The sequence below is a fragment of the Lolium rigidum genome, chromosome 7, assembly GCF_022539505.1.
Source record: "Lolium rigidum isolate FL_2022 chromosome 7, APGP_CSIRO_Lrig_0.1, whole genome shotgun sequence".
Taxonomy (NCBI): domain Eukaryota; kingdom Viridiplantae; phylum Streptophyta; class Magnoliopsida; order Poales; family Poaceae; genus Lolium; species Lolium rigidum.
The window spans coordinates 165,262,339-165,289,276 of record NC_061514.1 but is presented as its reverse complement, the minus strand read 5'-3'; positions in this window follow the sequence as shown (position 1 = coordinate 165,289,276).

Below are 26,938 nucleotides of genomic sequence, written 5' to 3'. Positions count from 1 at the left end.
TTTTCACAACGACATCGTCCACGTATGCGTGAACATTCCTGCCGATTTGATCTTGCAAACACTTTTGCATGCACCTTTGGTAGGTGGCGCCTGCATTTTTTAAGCCGAATGGCATAGTCGTGTAGCAATAAGCCCCGTACGGGGTAATGAACGAAGTCTTTATTTGATCATCCGGATTCAAAGGAATCTGGTGGTAGCTTGAGTAGGCGTCTAAAAAAGACAACAGTTCACAGCCGGCAGTCGAGTCTATGACTTGATCTATGCGCGGCAGGGGGAAGGGGTCCTTCGGGCACACCTTGTTGAGGCTGGTGTAGTCGATACACATGCGCCAGGAGCCGTTCTTCTTCAAAACCAGGACCGGGTTCGCCAACTAGTCCGGGTGCAGCACTTCCATGATGAAGCCAGCTGCGAGCAGCCGGGCGATTTCTTCACCGATGGCCTTCCTTCTTTCTTCGGCGAAGCGGCAAAGGGGTTGCTTCACCGGCTTGGCCTCTGGCCTGACGTGGAGGTGGTGTCGTCGTGGTGAACAGACAGATGCCATAGGATGGCTTAAGTTGGGACCGAATGGGCGCTAGAGGATTCGGGTGAGGGTTTTGGTAAGGTTGGGATGGATTCCGGATGGATCTCCTAAGAACTTGGCCTTGGCCAGAGGTAGAAGAAGAAGAACTCAAGAACTTTCTCCCCTTCAGATCTTTCTATTTATTGATCACAAGAGGTTACAGGTTTCTGGATACAAGATTCAACATGCCCGCGATGGGGTATGCCCCCTCTCCTTATATAGGGGAGAGGGTGGCTTACAGGGGAAGAAACCCTAGGAAACCCTAATGGCATCTTTGAACAGACAAACTACTTTACAAAGCTACTTTAATCATAGGTGACGCTGGTATCTCTTTACTCAGGGAGGCTGACGTCCTCCGGATGCTTTCAGCGTCACCTTCATCTTTGGCGTCAGGGCTTCGTTTAAAGCTACTTTGCTTAGCTCATCCTTGTCCTTTAGCTCTTGAGATAATATTTGACCGGTCTTGCTGACGTGCTACAGTGCACACCTTGCCGGTAACCCGGTGTCTTCTTAGCTTATTCCGGTATACCCCTCTTGGGGATACCGGTAATGATTTCCTTAGCCAAAAGCTTATCTTCACATTTCGGAATAAACCTTAAACCGGTATCTTGATGGCCCAAACCATCCGGTTTGGCATGCCTTTGGCATACCGGGGGTCATCCCCCCAACACTAGTCCCCGAAGCTGGTATAGTCCGGTGGATTTTATCCGACGGACCATGCCAGGTTCCCATATCACAAGGTACCGGTTTAATCTTTCCGGTAGCCAGTTTGAAACCCCCAGCGTCTTTGCCGAACTTATATCTTTCTTTTTTTACGAAGCATTTCCGGTATCTTCCCTTCCGGTATCTACGACATTAAATTCTTCCTCGGTGAAGTCGAGAATTTCTCGGGTATAGTGCCTGGCAGAGACATGCGCACTGTTTCTGACGCGCCAGTGCCAGGGGTCACTTCCCTTCGGCTTCTGCGCTAGCATTTATGGCGCCGCACCGGATCCTCGCTGCCGTTCCGGATCCGTGCGGCCTCCCTGTGGCATTTTGTTTTCCGCGCGTGTATCCTTGCGCCACGTGGCGGCCCACGAACCGAACCGCCGTGGCCCAGCGGTTGCCAGCCCACTACTTCTTCTTCCTATTTAAGGGGGAGCGGTTCCTTCTCCTCCCTTTCTCCGCATTCACAACTCCCTCGCGCGCTCAGAGCTCTTTGCCCTCTTGCGCCTTCGCTGCCGCCGTTCGTCGCCAGAGCTCCGCCGCCCGGTGAACCTCCGCTGCGACTCCGCCGAGCCTCGCCGCGCAGGGATTCACTACAGCACGCCTGCTGCCGCTGCATCGTACGCTCTCCGGCGACCTCTGATCTTCTTCCTCGCCCAAACCTCGTCGGTGACTGTGAGTCCGCCGCATCTCCGGTGACCGTTGACCTCACCATCTCGCGCCACCTCAGGTTAGCCTTAATGCCTCTTTGCTCTCTCCTTTTTTGCCTTCCCGTTCTTGGCCGGCTAGGGATTTACTTTCTCTTTTTTCCGTGCTTTTTCTCTTACTCGTAGATCTTCGCGCGAGGCTAGATCTTGGGAAATCGGTTTTTAGGTAGAGTCCGGTGTCTTTTAGACTTGTATGTCTAGTGAAGACTATCTTTCCGAATCAACCTCCAGCAGCCACCAAAGCGAAGCTTCCGACGGGCTCTCGGCTGAACTCGCTCGGATGGAGACTGACACCGGAAGAGGTCAGGAGGCCAGCAGCTCTGGCCAAGGTTCCGGGGTGGATCTATCCGATATCACCCGCGGAGCCTGGAAGGGCTCTGATGTAACACAGGCCGAGATTGACTAGCTGTACCGTTCCCGGAGGATACCGGCAGAAGTATCTTGCCGGCTTCCGCGCGACGAGATTGAACCGGTGCTTGAACCCGGTGAGTCCGTCGTTTTCCTTGCTAATTTCGAGCGCGGCTTCAGCCTTCCTGCTTCCGACTTCTTCCGTCAATTCTTGGATTTTTACCAACTCCAACCTCACCACCTTCCTGGCAATGCCATCTTCTACCTTTCTTGTTACGTTTCTTTCATGGAGGGCTACATTGGCCTCCTTCCCACTAAAGAGACTTTTGCTCGCTTCTTTAGCCTTCGGATCAACTCGGTCCAAGGCAAAGATATTCCTAAGCCCAACCCCCCGTTCAGTGCGGGTCTTGCATCATCGGCTCCCGCCAAGGGAGCCCCTTTTTTAAATTCTCCGGTCTCGAGTCATGTCGGGCATGGCAAGAGACCTTTTTCTACGTGAAGAACACCAGCGCCACAGATCTCATCAATCTGTCGGCTTTCAATCCGGGGGCGCCCACGAAGGCCAACTGGGGCTACAATCCGGGGACCAATCATATTGAAACCAACCAGATTGTTCGCTTCATGGAGCAGCTGATGAAGGAGACAGACATTTGCTCTGACGACATCATCCGCACCTTCATTTCACGCCGGGTGCTTCCCCTCCAGCGTCGGGCTCATAAGATAACCGAGATGTACGGCCCTCGCGACCCCACCAAGATCACTGGCCTCCCCTTAAGCAAGGAGGACGTGGTCCTTAAGGCTAGGCAAATTTTCCAAACTGCCATGCCGATGGACTAGGAGTGGGGCTTCGTTCCCCTCAGCTCCACCAATCCTCCAACTCCTGAAGTACGAGATTATGCAATCCGGGTTGTTTTACCGGTAGCTTTTATGTTGTGGCTAACTGTCTTTCCATTCTTTTTCAGGCAAAGGAGCGTTTTCCTCGCATTGCTGCGCAGCAGTGATGTCTACTCATGCTTCTTTTCCTGTAGACAGTGTTGGGCCTGCAAGAGCAGAGGTTTGTAGAACAGCAGCAAGTTTCCCTTAAGTGGATCACCCAAGGTTTATCAAACTCAGGGAGGAAGAGGTCAAAGATATCCCTCTCAAGCAACCCTGCAATCACGATACAAGAAGTCTCTTGTGTCCCCAACACACCCAATACACTTGTCAGATGTATAGGTGCACTAGTTCGGCGAAGAGATAGTGAAATACAAGTGGTATGAATGGATATGAGCCGTAGTAACGGCGCCAGAAAATAGCTTGCTGGCGTGCGGTTGATGGTAGTAATATTGCAGGAAGTAAAGATGCAGTAAAACAGTAAATAAGCGATGATTGCAGTATTTGGAAACAAGGCCTAGGGATCATACTTTCACTAGTGGACACTCTCAACATTGATCACATAATAAAACCACTATCCACTCTCTTGTTGGATGACAAACACCATTAATTGTGTAGGGCTACAAGAGCACCTCAATGCCGGAGTTAACAAGCTCCACAATATTCGATGTTCATATTTAAATAACCTTAGAGTACATGATAGACCAACCCAATTATACCGAGTACTAACATAGCATGCACACCGTCACCGACAGACTATGAAAGGAGGAATAGATCACATCAATACTATCATAGTAATAGTTAACTCCATAATCTATAAGAGATTACAATCATAAACTACTCCAAGTACTACATGATGCACACACTGTCACCATTACATCATGAAGGAGGAATAGAGTACTTTAATAACATCACTAGAGTAGCACATAGATTAATAGTGATACAAAGCTCATCATATGAATCTCAATCATGTAAGGCAGCTCATGAGATCGTTGTATTGAAGTACATGGAAGAGAGATTAACCACATAGCTACCGGTACAGCCCTTAGCCTCGAGGGAGAACTACTCCCTCCTCATGGGAGACAGCAGCGGTGATGAAGATGGCGGTGGTGTCGATGGAGATGCCTTCCGGGGGCACTTCCCCATCCCGGCGGCGTGCCGGAACAGAGACTTCTGTCCCCCGAATCTTGGCTTCGCGATGGCGGCGGCTCTGGAACTTTTCTCGTATCGTGGCTTATTCTCTTAGGGTTTTCGTGACGGAGTCCTTAAGTAGGCAGAAGGGCAGCCTCGGAGGGGCCCTGGTGCAGCCAGACAACAGGGGGGCGCGCCCGCCCTTGGGCCGCGCCGCCACCATGTGTGGTGGCCCTGGGCCTCTCCTCTGGCCCCTCTTCGGTGTTCTGGAAGCTTCGTGGAATTATAAGATACTGGGCGTTGATTTCGTCCAATTCCGAGAATATTTCCTTACTAGGATTTCTGAAACCAAAAACAGCAGAAAACGAGGACCGGCACTTCGGCATCTCGTCAATAGGTTAGTTCCGGAAAACGCATAAATATGACATAAAGTGTGTATAAAACATGTAGGTATTGTCATAAAACAAGCATGGAACATAAGAAATTATCGATACGTTGGAGACGTATCAGCATCCCCAAGCTTAGTTCCTACTCGTCCTCGAGTAGGTAAACGATAACAAAGATAATTTCTTAAGTGACATGCTATCATAATCTTGATCATACTATTGTAAAGCATATGAGATGAATGAAGTGATTCAAAGCAATGGTAAAGACAATGAGTAAACAACTGAACCATATAACAAAGACTTTTCATGAATAGTACTTTCAAGACAAGCATCAATAAGTCTTGCATAAGAGTTAACTCATAAAGCAATAGATTCAAAGTAGAAGGCATTGAAGCAACACAAAGGATGATTAAGTTTCAGCAATTGCTTTCAACTTGTAACATGTATATCTCATGGATAGTTGTCAACATAAAGCAATATAACAAGTGCAATAAGTAAACATGTAAGAATCAGTGCACACAGTGGACACAAGTGTTTGCTTCTAAGATGGAAAGAAGTAGATAAACTGATTCAACAATAAAGTAAAAAAATGCCCCTTCGCAGAGGGAAGCATGGATTACTATTTTTGTGCTAGAGCTTTTCATTTTAAAAACATAGAAACAATTTTGTCAATGGTAGTAATAAAGCATATGCGTTATGTATAAGATATCCTATAAGTTGCAAGCCTCATGCATAGATTACCAATAGTGCACGCACCTTGTCCTAATTAGCTTGGATTAACACGGATTATCATTGCATAACATATGTTTCAACCAAGTGTCACAAAGGGGTACCTCTATGCCGCCTGTACAAAGGTCTAAGGAGAAAGTTCGTATTGGATTTCTCGCTTTTTGATTATTCTCAACTTAGACATCCATACCGGGACAACATAGAAAACAGATAATGGACTCCTCTTTTAATGCTTAAGCATTCAACAACAGATAATATTCTCATAAGAGATTGAGGATTAGTGTCCAAACTGAAACTTCCACCATGATTCATGGCTTTAGTTAGCGGCCCAATGTTCTTCTCTAACAATATGCATACTCCAACCATTTGATCATGAAAATCGCCCTTACTTCAGACAAGACGAACATGCATAGCAACTCACATGATATTCAACAAAGGTAAAAGTTGATGGCGTCCCCAGAAACATGGTTACCGCTCAACAAGCAACTTATTAAGAAATAAGATACATAAGTACATATTCTTCACCACAATAGTTTTTAAGCTATTTTCCCATGAGCTATATATTGCAAAGACAAGGAATGAAATTTTAAAGGTAGCACTCAAGTAATGTACTTTGGAATGGCAGAGAAATTCCATGTAGTAGGTAGGTATGTTGGACACAAATGGCATAGTTTTTGGCTCAAGGATTTGGATGCACGAGAAGAATTCCTCTCAATACAAGGCTAGGCTAGCAAGGTTGTTTGAAGCAAACTCAAGTATAAAACGGTGCAGCAAGACTCACATATGAACATATTGTAAGCATTATAAGACTTCACATCGTCTCCTTGTTGTTCAAACACCTTAACCAGAAAATATCTAGACTCAGAGAGACCAATCATGCAAACCAAATTTTAACAAGCTCTATGTAGTTCTTCATTAATAGGTGCAAAGTACATGATGCAAGAGCTTAAACATGATCTATATGAGCACAAAAATTTCCAAGTATCAAATTATTCAAGACCATATACCATTTAGCACATGCAGCATTTTCTGTTTCCAACCATATAACAATTAACGAAGCGGTTTTCAACTCCGCCATGAACATTAAAAGTAAAAGCGAAGAACAATAGTGTTCATATGAAAAAGTGGAGAGTGTCTCTCTCCCACACAAGCATGAATTTATTCAGAGAATGAAAATAACAAAACGAAAATAAAAACAAACATACGCTCCAAGTAAAGTACATAAGATGTGACTGAATAAAAATATAGTTTCACTAGAGGTGACCTGATAAGTTGTCGATGAAGAAGGGGATGCCTTGGGCATCCCCAAGCTTAGACGCTTGAGTCTTCTTGAAATATGCAGGGATGAACCACGGGGGCATCCCCAAGCTTAGACTTTTCACTCTTCTTGATCATAGTATATCATCCTCCTCTATTGACCCTTGAAAACTTCCTCCACACCAAACTCAAAACAAACTCATTAGAGGGTTAGTGCATAATCAAAAATTCACATGTTCAGAGGTAACACAATCATTCTTAACACTTCTGGACATTGCCCAAAGCTACTGGAAGTCAATGGAACAAAGAAATCCATCCAACACAGCAAAAGAGGCAATGTGAAATAAAAGGCAGAATCTGTCAAACTGAACAGTCCGTAAAGACGAATTTTTCTGGGGCACTTAACTTGCTCAGATGAAAAAGCTCAAATTGAATGAAAGTTGTGTACATATTTGATGATGAGAACCCTGCCCAAATTCGTGACAGACAGAAATCTGTTTCTGCGCAATAATCCAAATCTAGTATGAACCTTGCTATCAAAGACTTTACTTGGCACAACAATGCAATAAAATAAAGATAAGGAGAGGTTGCTACAGTAGTAACAACTTCCAAGACACAACAAAACAGTAGAAAAATAAACACATGTGTTATCTCCCAAGAAGTTCTTTCTTTATAGCCATTAAGATGGGCTCAGCAATTTTAATGATGCACTCCCAAGAAATAAGAGTTGAAGCAAAAGAGAGCATCAAAAAGCAAATTCAAAACACATTTAAGTCTAACCCACTTCCTATGAAAAGGAATCTTGTAAATAAACAAATCCATGAAGCATAATGCAACAAGCATAGAAAGATAAAACAAGTGTAACTTCAAGATTTTCAGCAAAAAGAGAGGTGTTTTAGTAACACGAAAATTTCTACAACCATATTTTCCTCTCTCATAAGGATTTTCAGTAGCATCATGAACAAACTCAACAATATATCCATCACTTAAAACATTCTTATCATGGTTCATGTGCATAAAAGTATTACTCTCCACATAAGCATAATCAATTTTACTAGTTGTAGTGGGAGCAAATTCAACAAAGTAGCTATCATTATTATTCTCATCAAGTGTAGGAGGCATAGTATAATCACAATAAAATTTACTCTCCATAGTAGGCGGCACCAAAAGACCACTATCATTATAATCATCATAAATAGGAGGCAAAGTATCATCAAAGAAAATTTTCTCATCAATGCTTGTGGGACTAAAAATGTCATGCTCATCAAAACCAGCTTCCCCAAGCTTAGAATTTTCCATATCATTAGCAACAATGGTGTTCAAAGCGTTCATACTAATATCATTGCTACTATCATGCAAATAAGATTCCATAGGTTTTTTAATTTTCGCATTAAACCATCCATGTCTTAACTCAGGAAATAGATTAAAAAGCTCACAGTTGTTTTCCATTATGCCTTACTAGTGTAAAACAAGAAACAAAAAGATGCAATTGCAGGATCTAAAGGAAATAGATTCGAGCACTTACAACGGCACCAGAAAATAACTTAGTTACCTGGGACCGGAGTATGAGTGCCTTTTACCTTTCCTCCCCGGCAACTGCGCCAGAAAATAGCTTGATGTCTACTCACGCTTCTTTTCCCGTAGACAGTGTTGGGCCTCCAAGAGCGAGAGGTTTGTAAAACAGCAGCAAGTTTCCCTTAAGTGGATCACCCAAGGTTTATCGAACTCAGGGAGGAAGAGGTCAAAGATATCCCTCTCAAGCAACCCTGCAATCACGATACAAGAAGTCTCTTGTGTTCCCAACACACCCAATACACTTGTCAGATGTATAGGTGCACTAGTTCTGCGAAGAGATAGTGAAATACAAGTGGTATGAATGAATATGAGCGAGTAGTAACGGCGCCGAGAAAATAGCTTGCCGGCGTGCAGTTGATGGTAGTAATATTGCAGGAAGTAAAGATGCAGTAAAACAGTAAATAAGCGATGATTGCAGTATTTCGAAACAAGGCCTAGGGATCATACTTTCACTAGTGGACACTCTCAACATTGATCACATAATAAAACCACTCTACACTCTCTTGTTGGATGACAAACACCATTAATTGTGTAGGGCTACAAGAGCACCTCAATGCCGGAGTTAACAAGCTCCACAACATTCGATGTTCATATTTAAATAACCTTAGAGTACATGATAGACCAACGCAATTATACCGAGTACTAACATAGCATGCACACCGTCACCGACAAGACTATGAAAGGAGGAATAGATCACATCAATACTATCATAGTAATAGTTAACTCCATAATCTACAAGAGATTACAATCATAAACTACGCCAAGTACTACATGATGCACACACTGTCACCATTACATCATGAAGGAGGAATATAGTACTTTAATAACATCACTAGAGTAGCACATAGATTAATAGTGATACAAAGCTCATCATATGAATCTCAATCATGTAAGGAAGCTCATGAGATCATTGTATTGAAGTACATGGAAGAGAGATTAACCACATAGCTACCGGTACAGCCCTTAGCCTCGAGGGAGAACTACTCCCTCCTCATGGGAGACAGCAGCGGTGATGAAGATGGCGGTGGTGTCGATGGAGATGCCTTCCGGGGGCACTTCCCCGTCCCGACGGTGTGCCGGAACAGAGACTTCTGTCCCCCGAATCTTGGCTTCGCGATGGCGGCGGCTCTGGAACTTTTCTCGTATCGTGGCTTATTCTCTTAGGGTTTTCGCGACGGAGTCCTTAAGTAGGCGGAAGGGCAGCCTCGGAGGGGCCCTGGTGCAGGCAGACAACAGGGGGGCGCGCCCCCCCCTTGGGCCGCGCCGCCACCATGTGTGGTGGCCCTGGGCCTCTCCTCTGGCCCCTCTCCGGTGTTCTGGAAGCTTCGTGGAATTATAAGATGCTGGGCGTTGATTTCGTCCAATTCCGAGAATATTTCCTTACTAGGATTTCTGAAACCAAAAACAGCAGAAAACAGGAACTGGCACTTCGGAATCTCGTCAATAGGTTAGTTCCGGAAAACGCATAAATATGACATAAAGTGTGTATAAAACATGTAGGTATTGTCATAAAACAAGCATGGAACATAAGAAATTATCGATACGTTGGAGACGTATCAAGCAGCGAGGCCCTTGCCGGAAGCGGGATCTGGACACGGAGGACCCGGATCCATACGTGCACTGGACCGAGCTCAAGATGGGCCGCACCCACACATCGCGCCCCGGTAACTTCTCAACCGAAGCTTCCGGTTCCGATGATGATGTCACTATTCTTGAGGTATTTAATTATCTCGCTTCCTCATGTACTGTTTCTCTGTAGATGCTTCCTCAGCCAGCGCCAACCCACAGGTTGTGGAGCGCGCTGTACCGATACAGGCCGATGTTGGCCATGAGTTCCTGGAGAAACTCACCTCCCAGGGCAAGAAGAAGAAGGCGCCGACACCTGAAGCCGGTCCCAGCGAGGCTCCTCCCGCCAAGCGCCCTCGGCAAGAAGTTGTCGGCGGGAGAGTAGTCTCCAAGAAGCAGTACAAGAAGCGGGAGATGCCGGTTTCTTCCGGGTAGGTTTCTTTTTTCCCTTTTGTTATGTGAACTTCCTTTTTCCCAGTTGCTTTTTCTGAAACTCTCTTTTTTCTATCTTTTTCAGTCCTGCGCTCAAGATCTCCAAGAGCGCTTCCGGTATGAGGCCAGAGAGCTATGAGGAAACCGCGAGGACCTCAACTCCTCAACCAAGCCCAACACCATCTGGTGCCGGCAACCTTTCTGCCTCCCCTCTGGGAGGCACCACAAGTGCGGGGCGCGCGGCCCCTACACCTCCAGACCACCGCGCGGAGGAGGACCTCGTCTCCCCTCCAGAGATCCAAGACACCGGTGCCACCACTGACGATGCCGGGGGGGGGGTGGAGCCTTTGGCTCCTACCGCCCCGAAGAAGAAGAAAACGAAGGACGCTAGCTCCTCTCCCTCCAAGACAATGCCGGAGCCTTCCGCTCCGGCAACCTCTATTTCGGCAAAGGATGCCACAGAAGCTCCTGCGCCAACGAAGACTGCACTGGCACCTCCACCGACTTCCTCTACCGGCGAGCCAGCCGCTGTGAAGCCAACGCCGCCACCAAACCAAGCGCTCGTAGCGGCCAAGCCTACGGCTCCGGGGGGCATCAAGCTCTCCAGGCCAGAAGCTACTGCCGCCAGCTCCTTCTCCTCCGGCCCGCAGACGCTCGCTCTGCACGCCGGCCGCGCCGCCGTTGTGGCCGGTGAGACGGCCTCCACCCCAGTAGGCCGGATTACCGAGTTCCAGTGCGGAGGCGCTGAGCTTGGCCATCTGCTTGATTACGCTGAAAAGTGGAATCAAGTGGATCTGACGCCGGCGACACGCGGCCTCGGCAAAGACAAGCTGCCGATGGTCGATCCTTCCGGCCCTCAGAGCACCGGTCAACACTTTGGCCGGCTGCGGCGTGCGGCTAAGGAGTTCGATAATGCGTGGCACGATGCCAGCGCCAATGTGTCGGTAAGCTACCCAATCTTCAACCTCTTTTACATTCTTGCCGGTTTTCTTTCCAGATTCTCAAGATTATATATAATCTCCCAGTCCCCGAGTTTCGGGTTGAGAGCGCAGAACTTAGCACGAAACTTTGTTGTAAACATCAAGAAACCGGCAACTTCTTACCGTCATTTTTACTTGAATAGAGCACGGCGGACGCCCGGAAGCGCCTCTTTGAGGAGCTTCTGTGGGAGCACCGGGAGCTTGCTGAGGCCCACAGCCACTGCCAAGGTTAGTTCTTGTTTCTCCGGCTTCTTTTTACCGGTTGGTTTTTTCTTTTCGTTACTTACAAATTCTTTGCATAACTGCTGTTCCGGAAGCCTCCCTCGACGCCCTCAGAACTCAGCTCGCCACTCTCCAAGGTATTTTTCCCTTTTCCGGTTGAATTATTTCTCTTCATCTTACCGGTTATTTTTTGTTCACGCTCGTCTCCTGGATTCCAGCTGAAAAGGAGCAGCTCATCACCGCGCACCGTGAAGTGAAGGAGCAGGCCATGCAGGCTGAGCTCCGGCATGCGCGGGAGCTGAAGTAGGCCAAAGCCGCAGCAGAGGCCAAACTGGACGAATCCCTGAAGGAGTACACGAACTCCAGTGCTGTGCTGCGGGCGGAGATGGAGGAGGAGACCGTGGCGCGGAAGGCAGCGCAAGACCGGCTCGCTCTCCTGGAGGCGGAGCAAAAGGAGTACGACCGGCTGGTTTTGCAAACCGACGCGCTCGCCCTCCGTAAGTTTCTTTTTTCTTTTCTGTCTTTCGCTTCTAAGCTTATACCCTCCGGTATCATGTTCTTATCTTTTTTCTTTCCATCGCAGGGCTCTTTCCGGACTCCCAGGCGCATGCTGTCAACAAGGTGGCGGAACGCAGGGTGGAGCTAGAAACGGCCAACCCGGATGCGCCCTGGGATCCATACGACCACTTGGTTGCGCTCTCCGCCCGGGTCCAGCACATGCGCTCCGTGGATCGGCATCTTGCTGATCTTCCGGATGTCGCTATTCAAATCTGCAAAGTGCTGTGGCCTGGGGAGCCGGTGCCTGCCAACATCACGCTCACAGCCAACCGGTTGAAGGATGCCGGTCGGAGGATCCGTGAATGGAAGTGCTCGCGGCTCGTGCCGGAGCGGATGCGGCGCTGCGCATCGCCTGCTCCTGGTATGACGACCTGGATCTGGATGCTTTTCATAGCCTCCGCGCCGATGCTCCCACCGACACGGATCCGGTCCGCACCGCCAAGCGCCAAGACCGCGCCTACCGGATAGCGGAGTTCGCCCACGTGCACACCTTCATCCCTCCTCCTCCCGACGTCAAGGATGCAGTTTCCGACGATGAAGAAGAAGTCGAGGACGAGGAGGATGAAGAAGCTGTCGCAGACGATGCTCCCCCGGAAACTTCTGAGGCCGGTGATGCCCCTCCCGAAGCCCCTGCTGCTTAAATGCTTTCACTCTGTCTTTGTTGTATCTGCTGCTTGATAAAATAATATCTGTTATATTCTGCCCCGGTATGCCGGGGTCTTTGATGTAAGATAACACTTAGCATTTTGGTTGTGGTACAAATTTTATGCCGGTGTCTTTTTTACCGGTAGCTTATTAAGTTAAGTTTGTATGCTATCGTTGCATTTTGCTTACTGTTTGCTTTTATCCTGCACTGCGAAGATTCCGGAATTGTTTCCGCATCCAATCCGATGCACACTTGGTTCTTTTGCTTTGCCTCTGCCTACCTCTTTGGGTGTCTTGGCGTATGAGTTACAAAGTTCTTTTGCCAAGCGAACACTTTCTTGAACTTAGAAATAATTCGAAATTTTCACAAAAAACCGGTATAACCGGGGTTAGTTAAACTCTTCCGGATTGTTCGTTCCCACTTCCTCTTTTCGTGGTTCACGTGCTTAATCCCTACTGGTTTATCTTGCTTGCCATGAAGCTGGGTTGCGGACAGCAGCAGAGTCGAAGACTCCGGTAGGTTTAGCACGTTACTAAACCGGAAAGAAAAATGTTCAACAAGCAACCGGTGAACTGAAAAAATAAACATATTGCATGCAACTTCAGTAGGGGTAGTCCCCGAGATTCATTCGATGTTCCGACATCTTTTATTCATAGCATATAAGGTACAAAAAGAACTCCTTACAGCACATCTTCAGGAATAGAAAGGACGCAGCAAGGCTATGTTCCATGGACGCTTGGACTCTTCTCCTGACCTGTCCGCCTTTCACTTCTTTGATTCCCGTGCATCGATTAGGTAGTATGCATCATTGTGCAGAGCCTTGCTCACAATGAAGGGTCCTTCCCATGGAGGTGAGAGTTTGTGGCGTCCCTCAGTGCGCTGCACTAGGCGCAACACCAGGTCTCCTTCCCGGAACACCCTCGGGTTAACCTTCCGGCTATGATAGCGTCTGAGGTTCTTGCCAAAGCCAGCTCTCTTGCTTCTTCTAGCAAGTCCACATCGTTCTCCCGGGCCTCTTTTACCTCCTCTTCGGTATAGAGTTGTACCCTTGGTGAATCATGGATGATATCGGTTGGTATCACGGCCTCTGCCCCATAAACCATGAAGAATGGAGTGTATCCGGTAGACCGGTTTGGAGTCGTTCTTATGCTCCATAACACTGATGGCAGTTCATCAAGCCAACAGCCCGGTGTCTTTTTGAGTGGTTCAATGAGCCTTGGTTTTATGCCGGAAAGCACCAGCGCATTTGTTCTTTCTACTTGACCATTGCCTTGTGGGTGTGCCACTGAACACAAATCCAACCGGATGTTGTTATCCTGACAGAATCGTTTGAATTCTCCTTGGGAAAAGTTTGAGCCATTATCAGTAATGATGCTATGTGGGTATCCATACCGCAAGATGACATCCTTTAGGAATTTCACCGCTGTGTGCCCATCACATTTTGCATTAGGTTTTACTTCCATCCACTTGGTGAACTTGTCCACCATAACCAAGATGTGGGTCATGCTTCCCCTTGCAGTTTTGAATGGGCCAACCATGTCGAGGCACCAAACATCAAACGGCCAAGTTAATGGTATAGTTTTCAAACCGGATGCTGGGGTATGATTTTGCTTGGCGTACCTCTAGCACCCGTTGCACTTTCTTACAAAATCCTCAGCATTCTCCAAAGCAGTGGGCCAGTAGAACCCATGCCGGAATACTTTTGCTACCAGCGCCCTTGACGAAGCGTGGTGCCCACATTCCCCTTGGTGAATTTCCACAAGCATTTCTTTTCCCTCTTCCGGTTCCACACATCTTTGAAGGACAGCGGTAACACTTCTCTTGTACACCTCACCATTGATGATGGTATATGCTTTGGACCTCCTCTGGATCCTTCTGGATTCACTTTCGTCAACCGGCAAGGTGCCGTTGATCAGGAATTTCTTAATAGGTTTAACCCAAGATGGTGCCTCTCGAACTAGAAATACCGGTACGTCTATCTCCATGTTATCCACCAGCATTGCTTCCTCCGGTATGGACGCAGCAGTCCCCGAGTTTACCGGAACAGTCCCCGGGTTTCCTTCATCGATATCCATTGGTACTACATGTGATTCCGGTACGAAAATTGACTCCGATTCCGGACTCGGTTTGATCGATGGTACCCTTAAGTGTGCCAAGGCTATTCCGGGAGGAATTTCTTGCCTAGATGAGCCCAGCTTGGATAAAGCATCCGCAGCTTCATTTTCCGCTCGTGGCACATGGTGAAACTCGCACCCTTCGAAGAAACCGGCAATCTTTTGCACGTGAAACCGGTATAAGGCCATGTTGGCATCCTTTGCGTCCCAATCTCCGGAACATTGTTGCACCACAAGATCTGAATCGCCATAACAAATGATCCGGTGTGCACCGATTTCGTTTGCGACTTTAAGCCCATGAATCAAAGCCTCGTATTCAGCGACATTGTTTGATGCCCTGAAATGCACTTGCAAAACATACCAGAGGTGATCTCCTTTTGGTGAGGTGAGTACCACACCGGTACCTAGGCCCTCTTTGAACTTGGATCCGTCAAAGTGCATCTTCCAGTACTCTATTTTTTGTTCCGGCGGCTTGTATTGCATTTCCGCCCAATCAACCACGAAATCAGCCAAGGCTTGCGATTTTATGACATCCCTTCTTTCGTATACCGGTACGTATGGTGATATCTTAATTGCCCATTTTGCAATCCTACCGCTAGCATCTTTGTTGCACATGATATCGGAAATGGGTGCCTCAATCACCACCTTCATGGGGTGTTCCTCAAAGTAGTGCTTAAGCTTCGTGGCGGCCATGAACACGCCATAGGTCATTTTCTGGAAATATGGGTAGTTTTGTTTTGAGAGGGAGAGCACCTCGCTCAGGTAGTATACCGGCCTCTGCACGGTTTTTCCTTCCTCTTCTCTTTCCACCACAACCACTACACTTACGACCCGGTTGGTTGCTGCTATGTACAAAAGCATGGGTTCCCTTTCCAAAGGTGAAGCCAACACCGGTGCTATGGCTAGCATTGTTTTTAGCTCTTTAAATGTTGCGTCTGCCTGAGGGGTCCAGACGAAAGTATCGGATTTTTTCATCAAAGCATAGAGCGGCAGAGCCTTTTCTCCTAACCTGCTTATGAACCGGCTTAGCGATGCCAAGCTTCCGGTAAACTTTTGCACGTCCTTGAGATCTTGTGGTATGGTCATTCTTTCGATTTCCCGGATTTTTACCGGATTGACCTCAATGCCCCGGCTTGATACGAGAAAACCAAGCAGTTTGCCGGCGGGGACACCGGAGGTGCATTTTGCCGGATTGAGTTTCATCCGGAATCTTCTTAAGTTATCAAATGTTTGCCGAAGATCATCGATCAAGGTTTCTTTCACCTTAGTTTTTACCACGACATCGTCCACATAGACTTGCACATTTTTTCCAATTTGATCAAACAAGCATTTTTGCATACAGCGCTGGTACGTTGCACCAGCGTTGCGCAAACCGAAAGGCATAGTGACATAGCAATAAGCCCCGTGCGGGGTAATGAACGCAATTTTTATTTGATCTTCCTTTTTCAGGGGAATCTGGTGGAAACCGGAATAAGCATCCAGGAAAGACAACAACTCACACCCAGCAGTGGAATCAATCACTTGATCGATCCGGGGTAACGGGAAAGGATCTTTTGGGCAAGCTTTGTTCAGGTTGGTGTAGTCGATGCACTTGCGCCACACCTTTGGAGCCTTTGCTTCGAGGTTCTCCTCTTTCTTCTTCTCGACCAGCACCGGATTGGCTAGCCACTCGGTATGCAGTACTTCCACGATGAAACCGGCAACCAACAACTTTGTCACTTCTTCTCCAATGATTTTTCTCCTATCTTCGGCAAACCGGCGTAAAGGCTGCCGCACCGGCTTGGCATCCTTCCGGACGTTTAAAGAGTGCTCAGCCAGCTCCCTCGGAACACCTACCAAGTCATCAGTAGACCAGGCAAAGATATTCCGATTCTCACGGAGGAAGCTGACGAGCGCGCTTTCCTATGCTTCATTCAGGCCAGCACCAATACGAACGGTACGCCCCGGATAAGCTGGGTCCAACACGATGTCTTTTGTTTCCTTGGTTGGATTGAATGCCGGTGTGCCCAAGTTTCCACTCATTGCCGCTAAGCTCAACTATGAGGACTGAGCCAGCGCAACTGCAGTTTGCATCCTCCTTTTTTCCTCTGCAATCACCAGCGATTCTGCCAGGTTTGATCCGGCGGAAGCGGTTTCCAGTGAGACCTTGTAGTTTCCCACCACAGTTAAGGGTCCTCGAGGTGCCGGCATCTTCATCTTGAGGTATGCCGTATGAGTTGTGGCCATGAACGCCGCCAATGTCGGTCTCCCCAGCAATGCATGGTAAGGACTATCTAGGTCCACTACCTCGAACTCAATGTTTTCAACCCGGCAATTGTCACGCCCTCCAAATGATACATCCACCCGGACTTTTCCCACTGGCGCGCATGACAGGCCCGGAACGATTCCGTGGAATGTTGTGCGAGTTGGCTGTAGCATGTTTTCTGTTATGCCCAGCGTATGCATGGTGTGCCGGTACATGATGTGTATGCTGCTTCCATTGTCTATCAGCACTTTGCTGAACTTGACTCGAGTCGTTGGCCCATGCATGATTGGGTCCACGACAAGAGCATAACCACCCGGATTAGGCATTATCTTGGGGTGATCTTTGAACGACCAGGAGATTTCCTGATCTGACCACAACATGTATTTTGGCACTGCCGGCATCACAACGTTCACTTCCATAGAACGACGACGCAGGCTTTGCCTATCTGTCGGCTCAGTAACGAACACAACACAGCACACATCCGGATCCTGGTAAACGTTCCGACCCAAAGGTGCCGGGGGAGGTGGTTGGCCATTGCCTTCTCTCACCTGATGAACTTGCTGGTGCTGCTGTACCGGTACGGCATTGGCTCCGGTAAGCGGTGGTAGCGGTGGCAGTTGTTGTCGCAACATGTCTTGCGAGGGTGGCAGTATCGTAGAACAACCTTGTGCTTGCGCATCTTTTGCCGCACCCTTCAGCATCAGGTACTTGACCCATGAACAATCTTTTGTCAAATGATTTGCCGGCATTGCCGTATTTGGAGTGTGAAACCGGCACGGTTGCTCCATTGCCGATTCTATGGTGTATCTTGTATTGTCTTGCCAATTCTTTTTATCTCCCCACGGCTTCTTCTCAACCCATTGTTTTTTAGGACCCGCCCATGGCTGCGGTCCGGTTTTTTGCCTTTGGCTTCCGCTGGGGCTGGAATTATCCTGCACCGCAGCTACTTGCTGTGGACCATACCTTCGATCCGGGAAATCTTCCCTTCTTTTGTTGTGCCGGTTATCCCGGTATTGATCTTGGTGTGGTTGGCTTGTTTGGGCCGGATCGGCTTGCACTGCCGTTTGCATTGGGTCTCCCAATGCGTAGCTATCTGCCACACGTATCATTTCCGCCAAAGTTACCGGCATGTTTCGCTGCAGCTTTTGCCACAACGGCGAACCTCTGCGGCATTGATACGTCTCAAACGTATCCATAATTTATTATGTTCCATGCTAGTTTTATGACAATACTCACATGTTTTATACACACTTTATATCATTTATATGCATTTTCCGGCACTAACCTATTAACGAGATGCCGAAGAGCCGCTTGTCGTTTTCGCTGTTTTTGGTTTCAGAAATCCTACAAAGGAAATATTCTCGGAATTGGACGAAATCAACGCCTAGGGTCTTATTTTTCCACGGAGCTTCCAGAAGATCGAAGAGCATACGAGGTGGGGCGACGAGGCGCCCAGACAACAGGGCCGCGCGGCCAGGGTGGGGCCCGCGCCGCCCTATGGTGTGGGGCCCTCGTGCCTCCACCGACCCTGCCCTTCCGCCTACTTAAACTCTCCGTCGCGAAAACCCTATTACCGAGAGCCACGATACGGAAAAAGTTCCGCAGACGCCGCCGCCGCCAATCCCATCTCGGGGATTCAGGAGATCGCCTCCAAGCACCCTCGCCGGAGAGGGGAATCATCACCGGAGGGCTCTACATCATCATGCCCGCCTCCGGATTGATGTGTGAGTAGTTCATCCTTGGACTATGGGTCCATAGCAGTAGCTAGATGGTTGTCTTCTCCTCATTGTGCTATCATGTTAGATCTTGTGAGCTGCCTATCATGATCAAGATCATCTATTTGTAATGCTACATGTTGTGTTTGTTGGGATCCGATGAATATTGAATACTATGTCAAGTTGATTAACAATCTATCATATATGTGTTGTTTATGTTCTTGCATGCTCTCCATTGCTAGTAGAGGCTCTGGCCAAGTTGATACTTGTAACTCCAAGAGGGAGTATTTATGCTCGATAGTGGGTTCATGCCTCCATTGAACTGGAACAGTGACAGAAAGTTCTAAGGTTGTGTATGTGTTGTTGCCACTAGGGATAAAACATCAATGCTTTGTCTAAGGATATTTGTGTTGATTACATTACGCACCATACTTAATGCAATTGTCTGTTGTTTGCAACTTAATACTGGAAGGGGTGCGGATGCTAACCCGAAGGTAGACTTTTTAGGCATAGATGCATGCTGGATAGCGGTCTATGTACTTTGTCGTAATGCCCTGATTAAATCTCATGGTAGTCATCATGATATGTATGTGCATCTCTATTTGTCAATTGCCCAACTGTAATTTGTTCACCCAACATGCTATTTATCTTATGGGAGAGACACCACTAGTGAACTGTGGACCCCGGTCCATTCTTTTACATCTGAATACAATCTACTGCAATCATTGTTCTCTACTGTTCTTCGCAAACAAACATCATCTTCCACACTATACATTTAATCCTTTGTTTATAGCAATCCGGTGAGATTGACAACCTCACTGTTACGTTGGGGCAAAGTATTTTGATTGTGTTGTGCAGGTTCCACGTTGGCGCCGGAATCCCTGGTGTTGCGCCGCAATACACTCCGTCACCAACGACCTTCACGTGGCCCTTGCCTCCTACTGGTTCGATAAACCTTGGTTTCTTACTGAGGGAAAACTTGCTGCTGTACGCATCACACCTTCCTCTTGGGGTTCCCAACGGACGTGTGCTTCACGCGTTATCAGGCATCCATTGCAAAACCAAGCAATGGCTTGCGCTTCTATCACCCCTTCGCAGGAGTTTCTTGTGGAGTTCCACCGGGTCAGATAATCCCGGTCTGTTTCATTTGGGCGCTGTACGCACAAAGCGAGCTGCTGCGGCCTGTTGGGCCTCCGGTATGTGCTGCTGAAGTTACTCACAAAAGCTTCCTCAAAATCCAACCAGCCATTTATGCTTCCTGCCGCAAGTTGTTTAGCCAGATTCGCGCCGGTCCTACCAGGAATGACGGTACAATTCTCACGGCCCAACGCCGGCTTCCTCCACCAGTTACGGTTCCTCCGCCACCAGCGACGTACACCGCGGTTACGTAATCCGCAAGCCAGTCTTCCGGCTTAGTGGTGCCATCATATGTTTTTGTGTCGCGGGGCAACTGGAAGTTGCGAACCAGTGGTTCCTCTTTCATGATCCTTGGACCAAAGCATTTTGGGCCCGGAGGACCTTGTGCCTCGATCATTTCAGACAAATACACTCTATCCAGACGGTGCCTCGCATCCCGTTCTAGCAGGTGTCTTTCTCCTACGCATTCCCCCAACGGGTTCCGGTATGCTGTAAGTCTTTCAGTTGTTGAATCAGCTTCATCATAACATTCCGGTATCGCGGCCCTTGCCTGCCGGTACCTCGGTGGAGGCACTTCCTCTTCTTCGTACGCTGCCCTTGCAGCTTGATAATTTTGCTCGGTTTCATGTCTACCGGCATGATTGTTTCCGGCGTAGCCTCTTTTGGCGTAGCCCCGATCTGCCCCTTGGCTTTTTCTACCGGCATCGTGTTGCCCGTCTTGTTGTTTTCCGGCAAGAACCGGATCGTACACAGTCAATTGCTGCGCATTCATTTCTTTTTCTTTTCTTCTGTCCGGATGGGGGGACGATGCCTGCCCATGAGATTTGCTTCCGGCATTCTTTGCTGAACGCACAGATTTTGATGCCGCAGCTTCGTTTGCTCTAGCAAGCTCAGCATTTTGTTCCTGAATCATGTCAAACAACTCCCTAACTCGCTCTTGTTGCTTTGCTAAGGCATCTCCACTAAGCGAGTCGCACAGCTCTACTGCAGCCCTAGCAGCTTTTATGGTTTTATCCGGGCTACTGTACTTAGGTTTTTCTATGATGCTCAAAGATGCAGAGGTACTTTTGCCGGCAAGAACTTCCTTGCGCAAATCCTGATCTAGATTGCGAGCCTTTAGCCGGTTTTCCGGCATCCTAGCAACCTGAGCGCTAACAGAAGCAAAGCCATGGGCAGCATTATACTCACGTAGGGTTAGGTTCAGCTCGCGCTGCGCCCGGATGATGTCCGCGTCTGCGGAGAGCAGCTTCTGTTGTTGCGCCTCCAGCTCCACCTGAGCTGCTGCCGGGTCGATGTTCTGCGCCAAGGGCGTCGCCAGCACATTCATCGCCGCTTGGAGGGGAGTCTCCGGTGGCGGTGCAGATGTACCCGCAACCACCTGGTCGCGCTCGGTTGGCGGCTTGGCCGTGCGCGTGGACCTTGCTTGTCCTGCGCCTTCCGCCGTGACCTCCTTGTCGGCGTCAGTCACGCCTGCCATCATCACCTCCACGCTACCAGCGGCGTGGCCAGCACATAGCCACCTTGGCGGATCCGGCGCCACCAGCACCGGCGGAAGGCGCTGGCGCACAGGGACGGTGCCGAAGTAGACGCGGTGGCTGCCGAACTCGATGACGCGGCCGTTCTTGGGGAAGACGCCGCCATTGGCGAAGAAGCCCGCATTGTCGTTGATGAAGTCCAGCGAGTAGATGTGCTGCACGAGCGCAGATACCACCCGCTTGCCGGAGACGTTGAGGATGCCCGCTGATACGTCTCAAACGTATATATAATTTCTTATGTTCCATGCTTGTTTTATGACAATACCTACATGTTTTGTTCACACTTTATATCGTTTTTATGCATTTTCCGGAACTAACCTATTAACGAGATGCCGAAGTGCCGGTTCTGTTTTCTGCTGTTTTTGGTTTCAGAAATCCTAGTAAGGAAATATTCTCGGAATCGGACGAAATCAATGCCCAGCATCCTATTTTTCCACGAAGCTTCCAGAACACCCGAGAGCCGCCAGAGGGGAGCCCTAGTGGGGCCACATGCCAGGCCGGCGCGGCCCAGGTCCTGGCCGCGCCGCCCTATTGTGTGGTGGCCCCGTCAGCCTTCCGACTCCGCCTCTTCGCCTATTTAAGCCTCCTTGACCTAAAACCTCGATACGAAAAAGCCACGGTACGAGAAACATTCCAGAGCCGCCGCCATCGCGAAGCCAAGATCTGGGGGACAGGAGTCTCTGTTCCGGCACGCCGCCGGGACGGGGAAGTGCCCCGGAAGGCTTCTCCATCGACACCACCGCCATCTTCATCAACGCTGTTGTCTCCCATGAGGAGGGAGTAGTTCTCCATCGAGGCTAAGGGCTGTACCGGTAGCTATGTGGTTAATCTCTCTCCTATGTACTTCAATACAATAATCTCATGAGCTGCCTTACATGATTGAGATTCATATGATGATGCTTGTAATCTAGATGTCATTATGCTAGTCAAGTGGATTTTACTTATGTGATCTCCGGAGACTCCTTGTCCCACGTGTGTAAAGGTGACGAGTGTGTGCACCGTGTGGGTCTCTTAGGCTATATTTCACAGAATACTTATTCACTGTTATGAATAGCATAGTGAAGTGCTTATTTATATCCCTTTATGATTGCAATGTGTTTTGTATCACTATTCATCTATGTGCTACTCTAGTGATGTTATTAAAGTAGTCTATTCCTCCTGCACGGTGTAATGGTGACAAGTGTGTGCATCGTGTAGTACTTGGCGTAGGTTATGATTGTGATCTCTTGTAGATTATGAAGTTAACTATTGCTATGATAGTATTGATGTGATCTATGCCTCCTTCATAGTGTGATGGTGACGAGTGTGCATGCTATGTTAGTACTTGGTTTAGTTGTGTTGATCTATCGTGCACTCTAAGGTTATTTAAACATGAATATCGAATATTGTGGAGCTTGTTAACTCCGGCATTGAGGGTTCGTGTAATCCTACACAATTAGTGGTGTTCATCATCCAACAAGAGAGTGTAGAGTATAGCATTTATCTATTTATTCTGTTATGTGATCAATGTTGAGAGTGTCCACTAGTGAAAGTATAATCCCTAGGCCTTGTTTCCAATACTGCAAACACCGCTTGTTTACTGTTCTACTGCATGTTTACTTCCTGCAATATTACTACCATCAACTGCACGCCAGCAAGCACTTTTCTGGCGCCGTTACTACTGCTCATATTCATCTATACCACCTGCGTTTTAATAACTCTTCGCCGAACTAGTGCACCTATACATCTGACAAGTGTATTAGGTGTGTTGGGGACACAAGAGACTTCTTGTATCGTGATTGCAGGGTTGCTTGAGAGGGATATCTTTGACCTCTTCCTCCCTGAGTTCGATAAACCTTGGGTGATCCACTTAAGGGAAACTTGCTCGCTGTTCTACAAACCTCTCGCTCTTGGAGGCCCAACACTGTCTACAAGAATATAAGCACCCGTAGACATCAAGCACTTTTCTGGCGTCGTTGCCGGGGAGGAAAGGTAAAAGGCACTCATACTCCGGTCCCAGGTAACTAAGTACTTTTCTGTTGCCGTTGTGTGTGTGCTCGAAGCTATTTCCTTTAGATCCTGCAATTGCATATTTTTGTTTCTTGTTTTACACTAGTTAGGCTTAATGGAAAACAACAACACAATGAGAGATCTTTATGAACTTTATCTTGAATTAGGACATGATGTGTTTGAAGAGAGAATTAAAAAACCCATGGAACTTTATATGTATGCTAATGGGAATGTTATTAGTATGAATGCTTTGAACACCATTGTTGCTAATGCTATGGAAAATTCTAAGCTTGGGGAGGTCGGTTTTGATGAAAATGATCTCTTTAGCCCTCCGGTATTGAGGAGAAAGTTTATGTTGATTATGATATGCCTCCCATATATGATGATTATAATGATAGTGGTCTTTTGGTGCCGCCTACTATGGAGAGTAAATTTTATTATGATTATACTATGCCTCCTACACTTGATGAGAATAATAATGATAGCTACTTTGTTGAATTTGCTCCCACTACAACTAATAAAATTGATTATGCTTATGTGGAGAGTAATGATACTTTTATGCATGTGAATAAGAATGCTTTATGTGATACTTATATTGTTGAGTTTGTTCATGATGCCTCTGAAAGTTATTATGAGAGAGGAAAATATGGTTGTAGAAATTTTCATGTTACTAAAACACCTCTCTATATGCTGAAATTTTTGAAGTTACACTCGGTTTTATCTTCCTATGCTTGTTACTTTGCTCTTCATGAACTTGTTTATTTACAAGATTCCTATGCATAGGAAGCATGTTAGACTTAAATGTGTTTCTAATTTGCTTCTTGATGCTCTCTTTTGCTTCAACTCTTATTTCTTGCGCGAGCATCATTAAAATTGCTGAGCCCATCTTAATGGCTATAAAGAAAGCACTTCTTGGGAGATAACCCATGTTTTTATTTTGCTACAGTACTTTTGTTTTATATTTGAGTCTTGGAAGTTGTTACTACTGTAGCAACCTCTCCTTATCTTATTTTATTGCATTGTTGTGCCAAGTAAAGTCTTTGATAGTAAAGTCAATACTAGATTTGGATTACTGCGCAAAAACAGATTTCTGTCTGTCACGAATTTGGGCAGGGTTCTCTGTAGGTAACTCAGAAAAATCTGCCAATTTACGTGCGTGATCCTCAGATATGTACGCAACTTTCATTAAATTTGAGCATTTTCATCTGAGCAAGTTAAGTGCCCCTGTAAAATTCGTCTTTACGGATCGTTCGTTTTGACAGATTCTGCCTTTTATTTCGCATTGCCTCTTTTGCTCTGTGTTGGATGGATTTCTTTGTTCCATTGACTTCCAAGTAGCTTTGGGCAATGTCCAGAAGTGTTAAGAATGATTGTGTCACCTCTGAACATGTGAAATTTTTGATTATGCACTAACCCTCTAATCAGTTTGTTTCGAGTTTGGTGTGGAGGAAGTTTTCAAGGGTCAAGAGAGGAGGATGATATACTATGATCAAGAAGAGTGAAAAGTCTAATCTTGGGGATGCACCCGTGGTTCATCCCTGCATATTTCAAGAACACTCAAGCGTCTAAGCTTGGGGATGCCCAAGGCATCCCCTTCTTCAGCGACAACTTATCAGGTTTCTTCTCTTGAAACTATATTTTTATTCGGTCACATCTTATGTACTTTACTTGGAGCGTCTGTTTGCTTTTGTTTTTTTTTTGTTTGAATAAGTTTATTATTGTGTGGGAGAGAGACACGCTCCGCTGGTTCATATGAACACATGTGTTCTTAGCTTTATTCTTAATGTTCATGGCGAAGGTTGAAACTGCTTCGTTAATGGTTATATGGTTGGAAACGTAAAATGCTGCATGTGGTAATTGGTATAATGTCTTGAATAATTTGATACTTGGAAATTGTTGTGCTCATATAGATCATGTTTAAGCTCTTGCATCATGTACTTTGTACCCATTAATGAAGAACTACATAGAGCTTGTTAAAATTTGGTTTGCATGATTGTTCTCTAGAGTCTAGATATTTTCTGGTTAAGGTGTTTGGACAACAAGGAAGACGTTGTAAAGTCTTGTAATGCTTACAATATGTTCATATGTGAGTCTTGCTGCACCGTTTTATACTTGAGTTTGCTTCAAACAACCTTGCTAGCCTAGCCTTGTATTGAGAGGAATTCTTCTCGTACATCCAAATCCTTGAGCCAAAAACTATGCCATTTGTGTCCACCATACCTACCTACTACATGGTATTTCTCTGCCATTCCAAGCAAATACTTCATGTGCTACCTTTAAACAATTCAAAAGCTATTATCTCTTATTTGTGTCAATGTTTTATAGCTCATGAGGAAGTATGTGGTGTTTATCTTTCGATCTTGTCATTTACTTCGACAGTACTTTCACAATGGACTAGTGGCTTCATCCGCTTATCCAATAATTTTGCAAAAAGAGCCGGCAATGGGGTTCCCAGCCTCCAATTAATTAACTTGCATTAATAATTCTCTTCACATGTTTTGCTCGATTCATCGTTAAGCAACTTAATTTTGCAAATAGACACTCCTCCATGGTATGTGAAATGTTGGAAGGCACCCGAGGATTCGGTTAGCCATGGCTTGAGAAAGCAAAGGTTGGGAGGAGTGTCATCTAAAAAAATAAAAAAATAAACTAAACTAAAGTACATGTGTAAACAAAAGAGAAGAGGGGTGATCTACCTTGCTGGTAGAGATAACGTCCTTCATGGGAGCCGCTCTTGAAAGTCTGGTTGATAAGGTAGTTAGAGTACCCATTACCATTCGTTGACAACAACAAACACCTCTCAAAACTTTATTTGTATGCTCTCTATATGATTTCAAAACTTAAAAAGCTCTAGCACATGATTTAATCCCTGCTTCCCTCTGCGAAGGGCCATTCTTTTACTTTATTGTTGAGTCAGTTTACCTACTTCTTTCTATCTTAGAAGCAAACACTTGTGTAAACTGTGTGCATTGATTCTTACATATTTACCTATTGCACTTGTTATATTGCTTTATGTTGACAACTATCCATGAGATATACATGTTGCAAGTTGAAAGCAATTGCTGAAACTTAATTATCCTTTGTATTGCTTCAATACCTTCTACTTTGAATCTATTGCTTTATGAGTAACTCTTATGCAAGTCTTATTGATGCTTGTCTTGAAAGTATTATTCATGAAAAGTATTTGCTATATGATTCAGTTGTTTACTCATTGTCTTCATCATTGCTTCGAATCGCTGCATTAATCTCATATGCTTTACAATAATGTTGATCAAGATTATGTTGGTAGCATGTCACTTAAGAAATTATCATTGTTATCGTTTACCTACTCGAGGGCGAGTAGGAACTAAGCTTGGGGATGCTTGATACGTCTCAAACGTATCTATAATTTCTTATGTTCCATGCTTGTTTTATGACAATACCTACATGTTTTGTTCTCACTTTATATCGTTTTTATGCATTTTCTCGGAACTAACCTATTAACGAGATGCCGAAGTGCCGCTCCTCGTTTTCTGCTGTTTTTGGTTTC